Genomic DNA, 16497 nt, shown 5'->3' with positions numbered 1-16497 from the left:
GTACAGCAGTGGGGAAAGCACACAGCCCTGGGGTGCACCAGTACTGACTGTCAGAGAGCTTGATGTGAGTTTACCAAGTCTAACACGCTGTCTTCTGTCGGTTAAGAAGTCGGTTATCCATTTGCAGAGGGATTCAGGTATGTGTAGCTGGGAGAGCTTGCTGTGCAGCAGTGATGGAATTATGGTATTAAATGCAGAGCTGAAATCTATAAATAAAATCCTGGTGTAGGTTCCTGGGTTATCTAAATGCTGTAGTACATAATGCATACACATGTTCACGGCATCGTCTGCGGATCTGTTAGGTCTGTAGGCAAATTGCAAAGAGTCCAGCAGGGGATCTGTGATGGATTTCAGATAAGTCATTATCAGTTTTTCAAATGCTTTCATGACCAGTGATGTCAGGGCAACAGGCCTGTAATCATTTAAACATGTAGGTTTTGTTTTTTTTGAATTGGTACAATAGTTGCGCATTTAAAACAGGCAGGAAAAATTGAGAGTTCTAGAGATGCTTTGAATATGTCTGTAAATACAGGCGCTAATTGGTCGGCACAGAGATTCAAGCATTTCGCAGACACAGCGTCTGGTCCCATTGCTTTCCTGGTGTTTTGTTTTTTAAAGAGTCTATTTACATCTGATTGGCATATTGTTAGAGCATGCACATCTGGGGACAGGTTAGCAGATTGTGTCTGGCCTCCTGTGTTGTGTAGTTGCTGAGGCACCGCAGGGGGTGGAGACATTGGCTGGCAGGAAGAGTGTTCAGTTTGCCTGTGGCAGAGATGCAAATTGACTTGTTGTGTTTGGCTTTTGTTAGTAGTGTCAAACCTGCAATAAAATGTATTCAGTTCATCTGCAAGCTGCAGGTTATGTAGTGAGGGGGGAGGAGATTTCTTCCTGTAGCTGGTAATTTCATGTAGAGATTTCCATATTGTGGATGAGTCTGCGTTAGAAAAATTTTCCTCAAGTTTTTGAGAATAATCTTTTTTTGCGGCGGTAATGGCTCTCTGCAGTTTGTATTTCGCAGCTTTGTAGAGGACTTTATCGCCTGTACGATATGCCCTTTCTTTATCGAGGCGCAGCTTCCTAAGATGTGATGTGAACCAGGGTTTATCATTATTGTACCTGGTGCACTTTTTTGTGGGGATACAGGACTCTTCACAAAAGGTAATATATGATGTCACAGCGTCAGTGTATTCATTTAGGTCACTGGAGGATTCTTTAAATAAATTCCAGTCAGTTAAATCAAAGCAGCTCTGCAGTTTTTCTACAGCTTCACTAGTCCATTTCTTAACTGTGGTCACTACAGGTTTGGCAGTTTTTAGTCTTTGGATGTATGTTTGGATAAGCTGTATAACAGCATGATCAGAGTTCCCCAAAGCTGCCCTGCTGACAGAGTGATATACATATGTTAGTCAGACGTTACAAATAGTTTCATTGATAGCTGTAATTGTAATACGCTAGGAAATCATACTTATTGTATATTTATCTGTGTTACGTTCATCTATCTTGATCCTGCTATTTTCTGACTATCCTGTCCTGTCTTTGTGAGGCACGCCATTGCTGCAAACGCATTGGCTGCCTCATTCCAGTCTGTGTTATTGTGGACGCTTGCTGTCACTAAGTAGTGGCTAGTTTAGCAAGCGTTCATTCTGTTTACCTGTCCTGATCTCCTCAGTTCTGGTTTGTGCGCTCAGCGCTACATTGCGCTGAGACGTTATAGCGAAAGCATTGTTTGTGGCTGTCAGATCTGCACCGGCTCTGTGCGCCACAATCTCCTGTTGGAGTCAGTCCTCCCCTCCACTAAACTGGGGATATCCTGATTCCTTGTGCTGGTGTGTGTACCTCCTTCACGTCAGCTTATGCATCACGAGCTGACCGTGGAGAATACACCTCCAAGCGTGACAGTATGTGTGTCCACCAAACTAGTCGCCACCCTGCGACGATGAACACACAACCATGAAGACAAAGTGAGAAGGCAATCGCCAGAGATGGCGATTGCTAACAGCGACACAAGACCGAATAAGCATAGATGAGGAATGTATGTATGTCCACCAATCTAGCCGCCACCCTGCGACGGCGGACACACAACAAAGGAAGTGAGAACGCAATCGCAAGGGAAGCGATTGCGAAAGAGGATGAGCACAGGGACAGACTGTATGTGTGTGCACTAAACTAGTCGCCAACCCGCGACGGTGCATACACAACATCAGATATGAAGTAGGAACGCAATCGCGAGAGAGGCGATTGCCAGAGGTGACACAAGGCTGCAGCAAGGCAGAGCATGAGAGTAGCAAAAGCACAGCAAATAATACAATGAGGAGATAAGGAAAATAACAAACGCTAACTAAACGCGAACACCGCACTCATTCGCAACAGTGCACGCGTTTATGCACGGTCCCCGCGTGATAAGCACAACAGAGACAAGCACGCCTAACTAACCACCAACAGACAAACATGAAACAGAGGATGCGAGCGCTTGCTTAACGGTTACCTCACCGAGCCTCCAGCAAGCGTTCGTAGCAGACAAGACAGATACACGAAAACAGGAATAAGTGAGAGAGACGGATCCACAGCACTAGCGCAAGGCGAGTGCGATCCAGGCAAGACAGATTGAGGAGATAGCTGGTAGCAACCGCTGTTCCAGCTATACTCCAAGAACAAAGATCAGAATGACTTCCTGTCCTGGGACAGGACAATCGCAACAGACAAACAAAACAGATATGCAATCCTAACTGCACTAGGGAATCTGCCTAGTGCAGTTCCAGGAATTACTCTAAACCAGGGGTGCCCACACTTTTTCGGCTCGTGAGCTACTTTAAAATTTGCCGAGGCCAGGAGATCTACCAATGTCTAAGCACGCCCCCCCCCCCCCCCCGCGTAGGTTAGCCAGGTGTATGTGCCTGCAGCATAGGTTACATGCCCTCAGTATAGGTTAGCCAGGTTTATGGGCCCCCAGTGTAGGTTAGCCAGGTATATGGGCCCTCAGTGTAGGTTAGCCAGGTATATGGGCCCTCAGTGTAGGTTAGCCAGGTATATGGGCCCTCAGTGTAGGTTAGCCAGGTGTATGGGCCCTCAGTGTAGGTTAGCCAGGTATATGGGCCCTCAATGTAGGTTAGCCAGGTATATGGGCCCTCAGTGTAGGTTAGCCAGGTATATGGGCCCCCAGTGTAGGTTAGTCAGGTATATGGGCCCCCAGTGTAGGTTAGCCAGGTATATGGGCCCTCAGTGTAGGTTAGCCAGGTATATGGGCCCCCAGTGTAGGTTAGCCAGGTATATGAGCTCCCAGTGTAGGTTAGCCAGGTGTATGGGCCCCCAGTGTAGGTTAGCCAGGTGTATGGGCCCCCAGTGTAGTTAGCCGGGTGTATGGGCCCTCAGTGTAGTTAGCCGGGTGTATGGGCCCCCAGTGTAGGCTAGCCAGGTATATGTACCTGCAGGCAGTCAGAGGAGAAGAGGCGGCGAGGAGAGACTCTGGCAGGCCAATGGGATGCAAGGGAGAAACGGCGGCGAAGAGAGGCGGCGCGGCCTCTACGTCATGGCTGGGGCGGCGCCGGGTACGTTACAAGCACGCACGTTGCAGGCTGCCCGTCGCCGCCCCCAGCCATGACGTAGCGGCCGCGCCGCCTCTCTCCTCCCTCTCTCCTCGCATGCATCCTTATTGGCCAGCAGCTAAACACGAGCTGCTGGCCGCAACAAATTTTACGAGACGCGGCCGAGAGGCCGCGATCTACCAAGATCGACCTATTGGGCAGCCCTGCTCTAAACTAATATTCAAACAATGAGCAAGGCTGACACTCCAAGAGTGTTCCACAGGACTAACCCTTATGACCAGCAAAGGACTCTGGGAAACATAGCTCTTTATACTGCCAGTCATCAAAGGAGGCAGGTAGGGGATTTGCATAACGAGTGTATGCAAATTCCTCAGCAGCAGAACAGACCAGAAACTTATAATGGAAAGACAGGTCTCTCTTGCAGAGACCTGCAGCCCACAGACTAGAGGAATGGTCAAACAGCTGTCTGCCAGTGCATCCAGCTGAGCAGATCATTACAGTACCCCCCCCCCCCCTAGGGTCGGATTCCAGACGAGCCTCTAAACTGATATTTGCAAAAGACTCTAACTGAAGACTCATGAAGGTCGGGGCAGCCCGACCAGGCCCAATTCCAGAGTCAGCCCACCCGAAACCGACCTCATCGGAAGGAGAAGCCACCGAAACATGCCCATCAGCACCACAAGTCTCAGCGTAATACCCATCAGTACTGTGAATGCCGGAGAAGAAGCCATCGACACCCACCGAGCCATGCCCACCACCTTCCAAGGACCGTCCAAAAATACCAAACCTGCCACAATACCCATTCGAAGTGTCTCTTTCCACGAAGCACCCACTGCTGATCTCATTCAAGGTACCAGGAAATATTTCTCCCAGGATCTCCCAGAACACTTTGAAGCTCCGCAGAGATCCCAGGAGGGCAGAACGATCACCAGGCTCACATGGAGAACTATCAAGAACCCCTATGGAACCAATGGCAATTCCGGATTCAGAATTACCAGGACAAGCATCAAGAACAGGGCCTTCAGGGACCACCTCTGGGCATGCAGGCAGGCAGGCAACATCAGAACAGGTTTCCACCGAGGAAGCATCTGAGCAGGCTGGCAACCGAGACACACTTGGGCTTTCTGGGTCACAGAACACATCGGGGTACACTAGCCCAAGGGGAACCTCAGGACACGTCGAGGAACTGCCAACCTCAGAGTCTGTCACGACAAGACCAAAACCAGAACCGAGCAGAGAATCATCATGAGCAGTGGTCTCAAGCACTGGACTTTCAAAAAAAACTTGGACTCAGAAGTCTCAGTGACTGTAATGGTATCTGACAAAAACTCATCATTGACTACGCATAACTGAAGCTCCACAAGAGCTACAGAAGTAGCCAGCAAGGCAGCAATGCCTACTGAAGTGGGCAACACCTCAGAAGGACTTGGGGGGCAGGAGACATCTCCTACAAGTTCTGCACCCTTTGGGAGGAACTCGGAGGTCTCCAGGACATCAGACAAGACCTCAGGAACATCATTTTCCAAGTTTTCTAAGAAGGATTTTGAACTATCCATGTTACAGGGCAAAAATGGAACTTTATTTTGTGGACAGGGCAGATGTCCCAGGGAAGGTTTCACCATAAACTGAGACTGAATTTCATCATCATGAGCGGAATGTACAGGAATATTTACTGGAACATACACTGACTCCCTAACTTTAATCACACTGCACCCAGAATTCTGAGTAGCAGTCAAACTAGCTTGCAACTCCAAAACTGCAGAAAAACAGGTGAGTATAGTAGCAATACCTAGACGAGCCTCTAGGGACCCTGCAGGAGACTCTAAACAAGGCCATATTAACTCATCCAGAGTACAGGGTGCAGAATTAGCATTTTCCTCAGAACAAGAAAGGGACTCACAAATGTCAGTGCGAGTAGAGATCATGTTTTCATTCATGGTACAGGGCAGATTCAGAGAAAGCTTCTCTGGGCAAAGCAATGAAGCTTCAGCATCAGATTCGCAAAACCGAAGCGCTGTCTCACTCTTAGATTCGGCTAACAATGTCAAATCCGAGGAGTCAGAACGCAAAACTTGCAAATCAAAAATCGCTTTAGGTTGTGAAACTGACGCTTCCATAGCACAAACCTCCGCGATCTGCGGGACAGACTGTAAGGCGTTCAGGACAGAAACACTGGAGCAACTGTCACCAGGCAACGGGCCCTTACAGGTGTGAACAGGGTGAGACAAAGACGCATTTGCAGTAGAAATAGCGACAACATCAGGAAAAACTTTATTAGACATATTAATTTTACTTTTGATGCTGCATAATTTAGGAATTTTCCCCATAGCAGGATCACCGATGGAAGATCTTAAAGATCTGTCTCTAAATGACAAGGGGTCCCACACATCCTTGAGAAAACTGGCACATTCATGCTGATCACAATCTGCAGGAACATCAGAGAAACAGGCATCAGATCGCAGAGATTCAAACTGCACGCATACAGGAGAGAATCCTCCAGGATTCACACAGGAATCAACCACAGTGGCACACCCACTCATTTCAGATCGCACAATGTCACGACTCACATGCTTTACCCCAGAAAGGCAGGAACAATCATCCGACAACGATGTTTCTTTATTGGAATCAATTGATTGGTGTGTGTGCAACTCATCCAAAATTGTCTGCCATACATAAATCACCAGATCCACATCACCCTCGTCACATTCATCGGAATCAATCAAAAGGTACATAGAATCGAGACAATCATTCAAGACATCTTCGCTTTTTGCGATGTAAAAATCGCAAAAGGCTTTCCAATCAAAATCGAATTCCTCCATCAAGGCCCCAATGTCCCATGAGGCAAATGGAGGTTCAAACAAGCCAGTATCCAGATAATCTGCATATGGGTGGAGTTCAGGAACAAGAACAGATTTTTTTAACTGCTTTAATATAGTGTGCGATCCTACCTATAATAGGATCCACATAAGCTTTGGATTGGGGCGAAAACCCCGGAGACTGAGCCACATCATAGTAAACATCATTATCATACTGAATGGTTTTGCACATTTGAGACTTGACAGAAATAACCTCTTTACTTGTGGTTGCTATGGGCAACAAATCTTTTGGCTGACAAGCCAAATCAGCAGACTGGCCTGCAAGCACCAACTCATTAACATATGGAAATGACACAGAAATGCTGCATAACCCAATCTGATCAGCATCATGCACTGCAGGAAAAAACTCATAGAAATAACCTGGCAGGGGAATTCTAAGCTTACGAGAAAATACATGACTCAGAAATCTGCAAAGGGTAATGTCTCAGATTCATGTGTCTGGCACACTCATCAGCCCACACAAACAGATCCCCTTGGAAAAGATTGTAAGCAATCTGCCCACTCCAAGTGGAAATATTGGTGGCCTGAAATTCAGGATTTGCCAAGAATCTGGAGCATTCTGATATAAACTTCTCTCCAGTATCTTAAACCTCTTAAAGATACAGGACCCATCTTTGACCAAATCGTACAAATCGGAAATTCCCTCTACACTGGGAATTTCGGTTTGGCTGGTCATACTGTAACGATTGTGGAATTCTCTCCGTGATCAGCGCACAAGACGTGCGCTGACACTGCGGAAATCCTCCACAAGCGTGTAATTTGAGGGGACCCAGCAAAAGGTGCAAATGCACCTGTAGAGGGAAATTACTGTCGGCAGAGGGAGCTGTGGAGTGCAGAGGAACAGCTCCTCTACCCTGCCACACATGCCAGACAGGAATTGTACAAAGGGAAGAAACGCAGGGCAAGATAGCCCTGAAAGAGAGAGATCAAAGCGACAGAGGGTACGTGTGTCCACCAAACTAGTCGCCACCCTGCGACGATGAACACACAACCATGAAGACAAAGTGAGAAGGCAATCGCCAGAGATGGCGATTGCTAACAGCGACACAAGACCCGAATAAGCACAGATGAGGAATGTATGTATGTCCACCAATCTAGCCGCCACCCTGCGACGGCGGACACACAACAAAGGAAACCAAGTGAGAACGCAATCGCAAGGGAAGCGATTGCGAAAGAGGATGAGCACAGGGACAGATTGTATGCGTGTGCACCAAACTAGTCGCCAACCCGCGACAGTGCATACACAACAGCAGATATGAAGTAGGAACGCAATCGCGAGAGAGGCGATTGCCAGAGGTGACACAAGGCTACAGCAAGGCAGAGCACGAGAGTAGCAAAGGCACAGCAAATAATACAATGAGGAGATAAGGAAAATAACAAACGCTAACTAAACGCGAACACCGCACTCATTCGCAACAGTGCACGCGTTTATGCGCGTTCCCCACGTGATAAGCACAACAGAGACAAGCACGCCCAACTAACCACCGACAGACAAACATGAAACAGAGGACGCGAGCGCTTGCTTAACGGTTACCTCACCGAGCCTCCAGCAAGCGTTCGTAGCAGACAAGACAGATACACGAAAACAGGAATAAGTGAGAGAGACGGATCCACAGCACTAGTGCAAGGCGAGTGCGATCCAGGCAAGACAGATTGAGGAGATAGCTGGTAGCAACCGCTGCTCCAGCTATACTCCAAGAACAAAGATCAGAACGACTTCCTGTCGACCACCGCTGGGACAAGACAATCGCAACAGACAAACAAAACAGATATGCAATCCTAACTGCACTAGGGAATCTGCCTAGTGCAGTTCCAGGAATTACTCTAAACTAATATTCAAACAATGAGCAAGGCTGACACTCCAAGAGTGTTCCACAGGACTAACCCTTATGACCAGCAAAGGACTCTGGGAAACATAGCTCTTTATACTGCCAGTCATCAAAGGAGGCAGGTAGGGGATTTGCATAACGAGTGTATGCAAATTCCTCAGCAGCAGAACAGACCAGAAACTTGTAATGGAAAGACAGGTCTCTCTTGCAGAGACCTGCAGCCCACAGACTAGAGGAATGGTCAAACAGCTGTCTGCCAGTGCATCCAGCTGAGCGGATCATTACAAAAAAGCTTCCAACTGTGGTTAGAATATTGGCATACTGAAATTTCTACATTAACTTACATATTACACATTCAACACGTAGGGAGCACTATGCTTGCCACAGAACAGTTGCAAGATTTAAAGTATGTACTTGATCCAAAGTAATATGGGCCTGATCCAAATCACTTTTTCTTTTTGGTGATATTTTACTTCTTATCAATAAAAATGCCTTTTAAGCCACCAGCCTGCAATAACATTCTCAGAATAATTTTGACTGTACTTTTTCACTTACTTTTTGGTACTTTTTCAATTGCAGAGTGCTAAAAAGTTATTTTAAACAGAAGGTGAACATTTTCTCCAAGGAGAAAACTTAGGAGAAAACGTGAATTGGATTGGACTCATAGGGCCATATGCAATTTACTTTTTCACCTGAGTTATCTCCTAGGAGATAATTTTCATTTTCTCTTTAAACTAACTTTTCAGCATTTTACAATTGAAAAAGTACCCAAATGTTGGTAAAATAGTACTATCAAATTCATATTGAGTATTTTCTTGCTTGCTGGTAGCTTAAAAGGCATTTTATGAGAAGTTGTGAAACTATCACCTTGGAGAAAACTCAGGTGAAAAATGGAATTGCATATGGGCCATAGAAACTTGGATCAAGTACATTGCTCAAATAAATAAATAAAGGGAACACAAAAATTAGACATCCTAGATCTGAATGAATGAAGTATTCTTAATAAATACTAAGTTCTTTACATAGTTGAATGTACTGACAACAAATTCACACAACAATTATCATTGGAAATCAAATGTATCAACCCATGGGGGTCTGAATTTGGAATCACACTCAAAATTAAAGTGGAAAAAAAACACTGCAGGCAGATCCAACTTTGATGTGATGTCCTTAGAACAAGACAAAATTAAGCTCAATTGTGTGTGTGGCAATACCTGGGCATGCTCCCGATGAGGTTGCGGACGATCTCTTGAGGGATCTCCTCCCAGACCTGGGCTGAAGCATCAACCAACTCCTGGACAGTCTGTGGTGCAATGTGGTGTTGGTGGATGGCGCGAGACATGATGCCCCAGATGCATTTGTGGCCTGCTGGAGGTGATTTGCAGGGTTCTGGCAGTGCTCTTCCTGTTCCTCCTTGCACAGAGATAGCGGTCCTGCTACTGGGTTGTTGCCCTCCTACGGTCTCCTCCACATCACCTGATGTACTGACCTGTCTCCTGATAGTGCTTCCATGCTCTGGGCACTACCCTGACAGACACAGCAAACCTTGGTACAGCTCGCATTGATACCTGAGCAACATGTGTGGGTTGTAGACTCCGTCTCATGCTACCACTAGAGTGAAAGCACAGCCAGCATTCAAGAAAAACCAAAAACATCAGCCAGAAGGCATAGGAACTGAGATTTTGTCTATGGTCTGCAGAACCACTCCTTTATTGGGCATGTCTTGCTAATTGCTGTAGTTTCCACCTGTTGTCTATTCCATTTGCACAACAGCATGTGAAATTGACTGTCAATCAGTGTTGCTACCTAAGTGGACAGTTTGATTTCACAGAAGTGTGATTGACTTGGAGTTACATTGCATTGTTTGTGTTCCCTTTATTTTTTGAGCAGTGTATATTCTTGCAACTATTTTGTGGCTAGCAAAGTGCCTGTCTCTTCTTTAGCTGAATTTATATTTATCGCATCATATTTAATCTTTACACAAATTCTCTAGATGGATTTTGGATTCTAATCTTTAAACAGTGTTGATATACATCGGGACTTGGCTATGGTGAATATTTAAGCAAGTGCTGCAGGCAATGGACAAAAATGCATTCATGGATATAGAAATCTACATTTGTTCTGTGCTATACTTGCACTGTTTGAATGCACAGCCAAATAAGCACAAAAGTAACCTTACTTGTACAGGAAGTACAGGGAGGGGTGAGATAAGCTGTTTAACTAACCTCTTCCCATCAAGACTTTTAGGAAGTCTTGCAACAATTTGTTACAGTTCAGTGTTCTCCTTTCCAACTACTAACCTCAACTGTCAAGGCTCTCTGAGCAAAGCAGGGTAAGTGTAAAAAAATATCAATAGCTGATTTATGCTGTATACTTTTGTTACGTGTTTGTGTTCAGTTATGTTACATTGTTACTATGGAGAAAAGAAAAAGAAAGTACTAACATCAATTTCAGTTAAGACGGGCAACTTTTCTGACTTACTTTCATTCTATCCTCATGCTATTTAAAATGATAAACATGATTATGATTCATAATCCTAAGTCTATTTCAATAAACTATCAGAAAATAGAATACTTTCATACAGAGAAGTATACAAGGGCATTTGAACACCACATTAAATGGATCTCTAATGCCTCAACGACCTTTTAACAGTGACAGGATTTTGTTTTATTTAACAAGAATGTATGAATCATATTTATAATTTCTTCTGTGCCAAATTTATTTTGTCACCAGTTGGATCTGTGTTTTTATATATATATATATATATATATATATATATATATATATATATATATATATATATTATATACATATATAAAATATATATATATATATATATATATATATATATATATATATATATATATATATATATATATAAATATATAGACTGGAGGTGCGCTGGATATATACAATTACACACTAACACTAACTACAGTTAAAATTATTTTATTGATATATCATATACCGCATGTATGTATCAAATAGTGCTTCCCATTCATTCACAACACACATACTAGAGCATGCTGCTTCCCCTTAAGTTAAAATTGCAAAAAAAAAATATAAAAAAATATTTTCTCCCAAAAATTATTTTATAGATGTATGTGGAGCCTCTTCTCAGGTAGTAAATATGGAAGTCCCTGTCTTCTATGGGGGATTGTGTAACCCCTCAGTTCTAAAAGTTAGATCGCTGAAAACTCCACTACTTAAAATTTCTATAATAGCTTCATGTCTTAAGTCCAACGACTTGACTACTGAGATATTTAAGATATAGCTATGCGTACAACCTCAAGCACATAATATGCACAACAAATTCTCAGACATCTGCTGCATATAATCTCACCACCATTCAGCCGTCTGATGCCGTCACTAAAATCGGTCCTAGAAATCCCGGTAATGGTCTATTTCACTGGGTGCAGTATACCTCTATATTGGTACAGACGCCTCTAGTATAATACGTGGCACTGCTGTTTGCGGGTATCTGTATCTGCCGTTATCCTCCCATCGGGGCTCGGTTTTGCAGCTTCCGGTCCGCCGATAAAGCGAGGAGACGTCACTTCCGTATCCAGTCTAGTGCGTCTCACTCACAATACTGCTGCCACTTCCTTATACTTCCTTGCGTTCCACCAACTGGTTTGTTTCACCATATATTCAATTGTAGCGTTACCTCAGGTGGGATAAGATAAGTGGCTGTTTTTAGCTACGTGGGGCGCCCCTCTAACTTAACAGACTTGTTCAGCAAACGATTAACATGTTTCAACGGGCTATCTGCCGTCTTCATCACAATCTATGGATCGGCCCCGACCGGTCGCCATATTTATATATGTGCATATCCTTATCATAGCTCCTCCTCCTCTTCCATTAAAGTGATACTCTCCATAGGACTCCTACTAGCCATTGTAAATTACTTAACTCATTCCACATCGCATAGAGTTACAAATATTCTAACATATTCTCCACTTCTAGCAGTATTCTTGTTGTTTTCCAGATATGTTGGTATATACAATCCTTAGCAAACAATAGGATTATGCTATCCTATACAATGCATTCTTATGTTATATACTCATACTTTTAATCTGTCTATTTAAAACCTCACTGGGGGACCAGCTGCCCATCAGGGAACCAGAAGGCGCATTCTCTTACTCTGTGCATATTCACACCCTTCTTATACATATGCATCCAGTCAAAAAAACTATTTCATAAAAAAAAACTCTATTTCATAAAACCAAAAAATTCAATTTCTTCATGTAATGCTTTTGGCACAAGAGTATCCAGATTGAATATCCACCTACTTTCTTGTCTGGACATGTTGGCCAAATAGTCCCCATCTCTAAGATCTCTATATACCACCTCCAACCAAAAATAAATAATATCCCATACACAGCTTAGAGAGTGGATGTCCTTCCCACCCTTTTGCAATATTGTTCAGGTGTTCCCCAAGGGGCCAGTAAAAAAGGGCACCGCCATAGACTGCAATGCAAAATATCGGCTATTGGGCGCCCGACAGGAAAAAGGGGCTCCCGAGAAATAGCGGTTGCAGGGATCGTGTTAACAAAAGTTTTCATTTATAGAATAAGGTTTATTACAAATATCGTTTACAAGTTCATTTTAACTTTGTGGTTTACTTATTTTTTTGTTTTTAAATTTCGCTTATAGGAGCTTTTACTTATTTTTCCGTTTTTAAATTTTGCTTTCAGGGCTGTAACAAGTAAATTTTCTTTTACACTTCTTTTATCATTTAAATGTCGGTTTCATACGTATAATGCTTAAATATCGGTTTCAACCTTGTTCTATTGTAAATACGTCGCTTTTGGTATTAACTTTGTTTTTTACACTTATAATGCATTGATTATAGTTTTATAGATTTTTTAATGCATAAGTGATTGTAAGGCTATCTAATTAAAAAAAAATAATAATAATATATATATATATATATATAAACACCTTTTTCTATTTATAATATTATTAATGTGTACATGATTTTAATGCTATTTATTCTATTACAAATATATAAATGATTCTATTCATGTTATTTATAGTGAAGTGTTTTAAGGATTAAATATATTATTGTTTGTATGTGTGTATGGGTGTTTGTGCAGTGGGGATGGTTAGGGTTAGGCACGACCAGGGGGATGGTTAGGATTAGGCACGACCAGGGGGATGGTTAGGGTTAGGCACCACCAGGGGAGATTTAGGGTTAGGCACCACCAGGGAGGTCTTAGGATTAGGCGCCACCAGGGAGGTCTTAGGATTAGGTGCCACCAGGGGGGTGGTTAGGATTAGGCACCACCAGGGGGTGGTTAGGGTTAGGCACCACCAGGGGGTGGTTAGGGTTAGGCACCACCGGGGGGGTGGTTAGGGTTAGGCACCCCCGGGGGGGTGGTTAGGGTTAGGCACCACCGGGGGGGGGTAGGGTTAGGCACCACCAGGGGGGTCTTAGGGTTAGGCACCACCAGGGTGTCTTAAGGTTAGGCACCACCAGGGGGGTGGTTAGGGTTAGGCACCACCAGGGGGGGTCTTAAAGTTAGGCACCACCAGGGGGGGTGGTTAGGGTTAGGCACCACCGGGGGAGGGGGGTCTAAGGGTTAGGGATAGGTATAGTTACAGTACAATATACACCACCAGGGGGGTGGTTAGGGTTAGGCACCACCAGGGGGGTCTAGGGGTTAGGGATAGGTACAGGGAGGGTTCTGTGTGAGAGTAGGGATAGGTATACTTACAGTACTATATTTGTAATATATACAATTTATTAAATTATGTATATTTACACAAGGGGAGGTCTAGGGGTTAGGGATAGGGAGAGCCTACAGTTAGGTATAATTGCAGTAAAATATCTGTAAAATTTACCATTGTATTACTATGCTTAATACAAGTGTAAATATTGTTTTTTGTTATAGACGCTATTTTGCTGTTTCATTTCCGTTTATTCAACCGATTTAGCATTATATTTTCGTTTATAAGCTATAAACGAAAAATATTGTTTTACATTACAACAACAACAACAAATAACATTTGTAAAGTGCTTTTCTCCCGTGGGACTCAAAGCGCATAAGCATGGCTCAGACCATTGTGGTACAGAGGAAGAAGTTTATAAGTCCGGAAATGCCAGGCTAAACAGGTGGCTTTTCAGTCTGGATTTGAATAACTCCAGGGATGGTGCTGTTTTTACTGGGTGTGGCAGGGAGTTCCAAAGAGTAGGGGCAGCATGACAGAAGGCTCTATCTCCAGATTTTTTGAGGTGCACTCTGGGAGTGACCAAGTTTATAGAACTTGCTGATCTGAGGTTGTGAGAGGTGTGGTGCAGCTTCAGCAAGTCCTTAATGTATCCAGGGCCCAGATTGTGCAGGGATTTGAATGTCAGCAGTCCAATCTTGAAGAGTATTCTCCATTCTACTGGTAGCCAGTGCAGTGAGCGAAGGATCGGTGTAATGTGACAGTGGCGAGGCTGGTTTGTTAGCAATCTGGCAGCAGCATTATGCACATTACAACTTATAATTTCGGCTATATCCCGCACCCTTTTTTCCAGGTGCCTTTTTTTGATACACGTGTTCCCCAATCCTACTTGATAAGGACCTCTTGGTGCAGCCTATATATCTCTTATTACATGGACAGATTAGGCAATAAATCACCCCTTTCGTGTCACGTGTAATTAATTCTCTTATTTTGTATTTATCCTTCCCACTCTCCACATTGGTGATCTTACCAGTTGATACATCTCCCACACCTTACAAATCCACCTCCCCCCTTTCCTGTAAATCCATGGACATAGTCACCAGCTGCCATTGCATCCCTCAGGCCTATATTACTGGACTTCCTGTAAGTAATGGAGGGATTTGCGGGTAAGATCCCATCAAGGATCTTATCTTCTCTTAAGATTGGCCAATACTTTGTAATAATATTTCGTACCACTTTGCTTTGTGGGCCATACCTTCAAGTTAATCTCAAGGAGTGACCCTGTTGGTTCTCACCAGTTCTTTTTACTAATACATCTCTTCTACTTATTCCCTCTACCTCCCTCTTAGCTTTCTCTATTAAATTCTTCTTATACCCCTTTTCCCCAAATTTTGCTGATAAAATTTCTACTTCCATCTTATATTCCATATCTTCAGTGCAATTTCTTTTCAGGCGAATGAATTGGCCTTTTGGAATATTATTCAGCCATGAGGGGAGATGGCAGATAGTGGCTAAAATATAACTGTTCACGTCTGTCGATTTTACATACGTGCATGTTTTCGAACTATTGTTCTCAACATAGATATTTAAGTCCAGAAAGCAAATCTTCTGACTACTGAACTGTGACGTGAATTTAAAATTAACTGTATTGCAATTCAATTTGGTCACAAACTCCTTTAAGTAGTCTTCGGTACCCCTCCAGACGAGCAGGACTTCATCAATGGATCTGTGTTTTTTTCCGCGGTTTTTTCTTACTCTTGCATAGACAAAAGAACAGGGGCGTATCTGGGAAATACAGAGCCTATGGCAAACACTGAAATTGCGACCCCCCTCCTTCCTTGATTAGAGCCCTTTTCCCCTCTAAAAACCACATCCTTTCTTGTGTACATGTGTTGCCTGTGTTTCTTAGTTTTGGATATTGCTAAAGTTTTGGGGGAGATATATCTTCTTCTTCCATCTCTGTCCTCTTTTCGAACACTAAGCCTAGTGAGCCCTACATACATAAATTAAGTAACCATGTTCTCCAGATAACAGAAACAATTTGATCTGAGGTATAAGTGACAGGGAAGGCACGGGGGCAGGCATGGCGGTGCAGCACAGAAGCAGGCATGGCGCCGATAGTGCTGTGGTGCCCATGGCAAAAGCTATGCCTGCACCCCTCTAGATACGCCTCTACAAAAGAAGGCTTTTTGTGGCAGGTGACACCTTGTTTGGCTAATTAAACAATTACAGATGTAAACTTGTAGGGACAGTTAGCTCTCTTCTTCAGGCAAGTTTACCATTACTTCAAGAGGAGAATAAACATGCCTCAAAGTTTGTATTCCTCAATATTTAGTTAACCAATTAAAGGTATCACTTACTTCAACTGTACATTTTTTTTTTTCTTTCATTACCTGTATTGAAAAGGGTTCCACATAACAATTACTACAAGCTATTGATGAGTGCAGTATTCCACTAACATTTTAGTTATCTCTCCCAGGTAGGAGAAGTTGGTATTAGCTCAAAGTTTCTAGCAGCTGATTTTGTTAACTGGCAGCTTTAGTGATTTGCTTGCCCCATCTTCCCATTCCTGGG

The 16497-nt window shown here is 43.6% G+C and overlaps 1 protein-coding gene across 2 annotated transcripts in view; it reads left to right on the top strand.

The window, feature by feature from the left end:
- The first annotated feature begins 10510 nt into the window (after positions 1-10510).
- Positions 10511-16497, top strand: part of LOC137546854 (ras and Rab interactor 3-like) — a 272031-nt gene continuing 266044 nt past the window's right edge. For both annotated transcript variants that reach the window (XM_068269792.1, XM_068269790.1), the window contains exon 1: positions 10511-10582. The gene's annotated coding sequence lies outside the window, so the exon portion shown is untranslated. The remainder of the gene's footprint in view (positions 10583-16497) is intronic.

Source organism: Hyperolius riggenbachi, chromosome 2, assembly GCF_040937935.1.
Source record: "Hyperolius riggenbachi isolate aHypRig1 chromosome 2, aHypRig1.pri, whole genome shotgun sequence".
Lineage (NCBI taxonomy): Eukaryota > Metazoa > Chordata > Amphibia > Anura > Hyperoliidae > Hyperolius > Hyperolius riggenbachi.
This window is presented reverse-complemented; position numbering and strand designations above follow the sequence as displayed.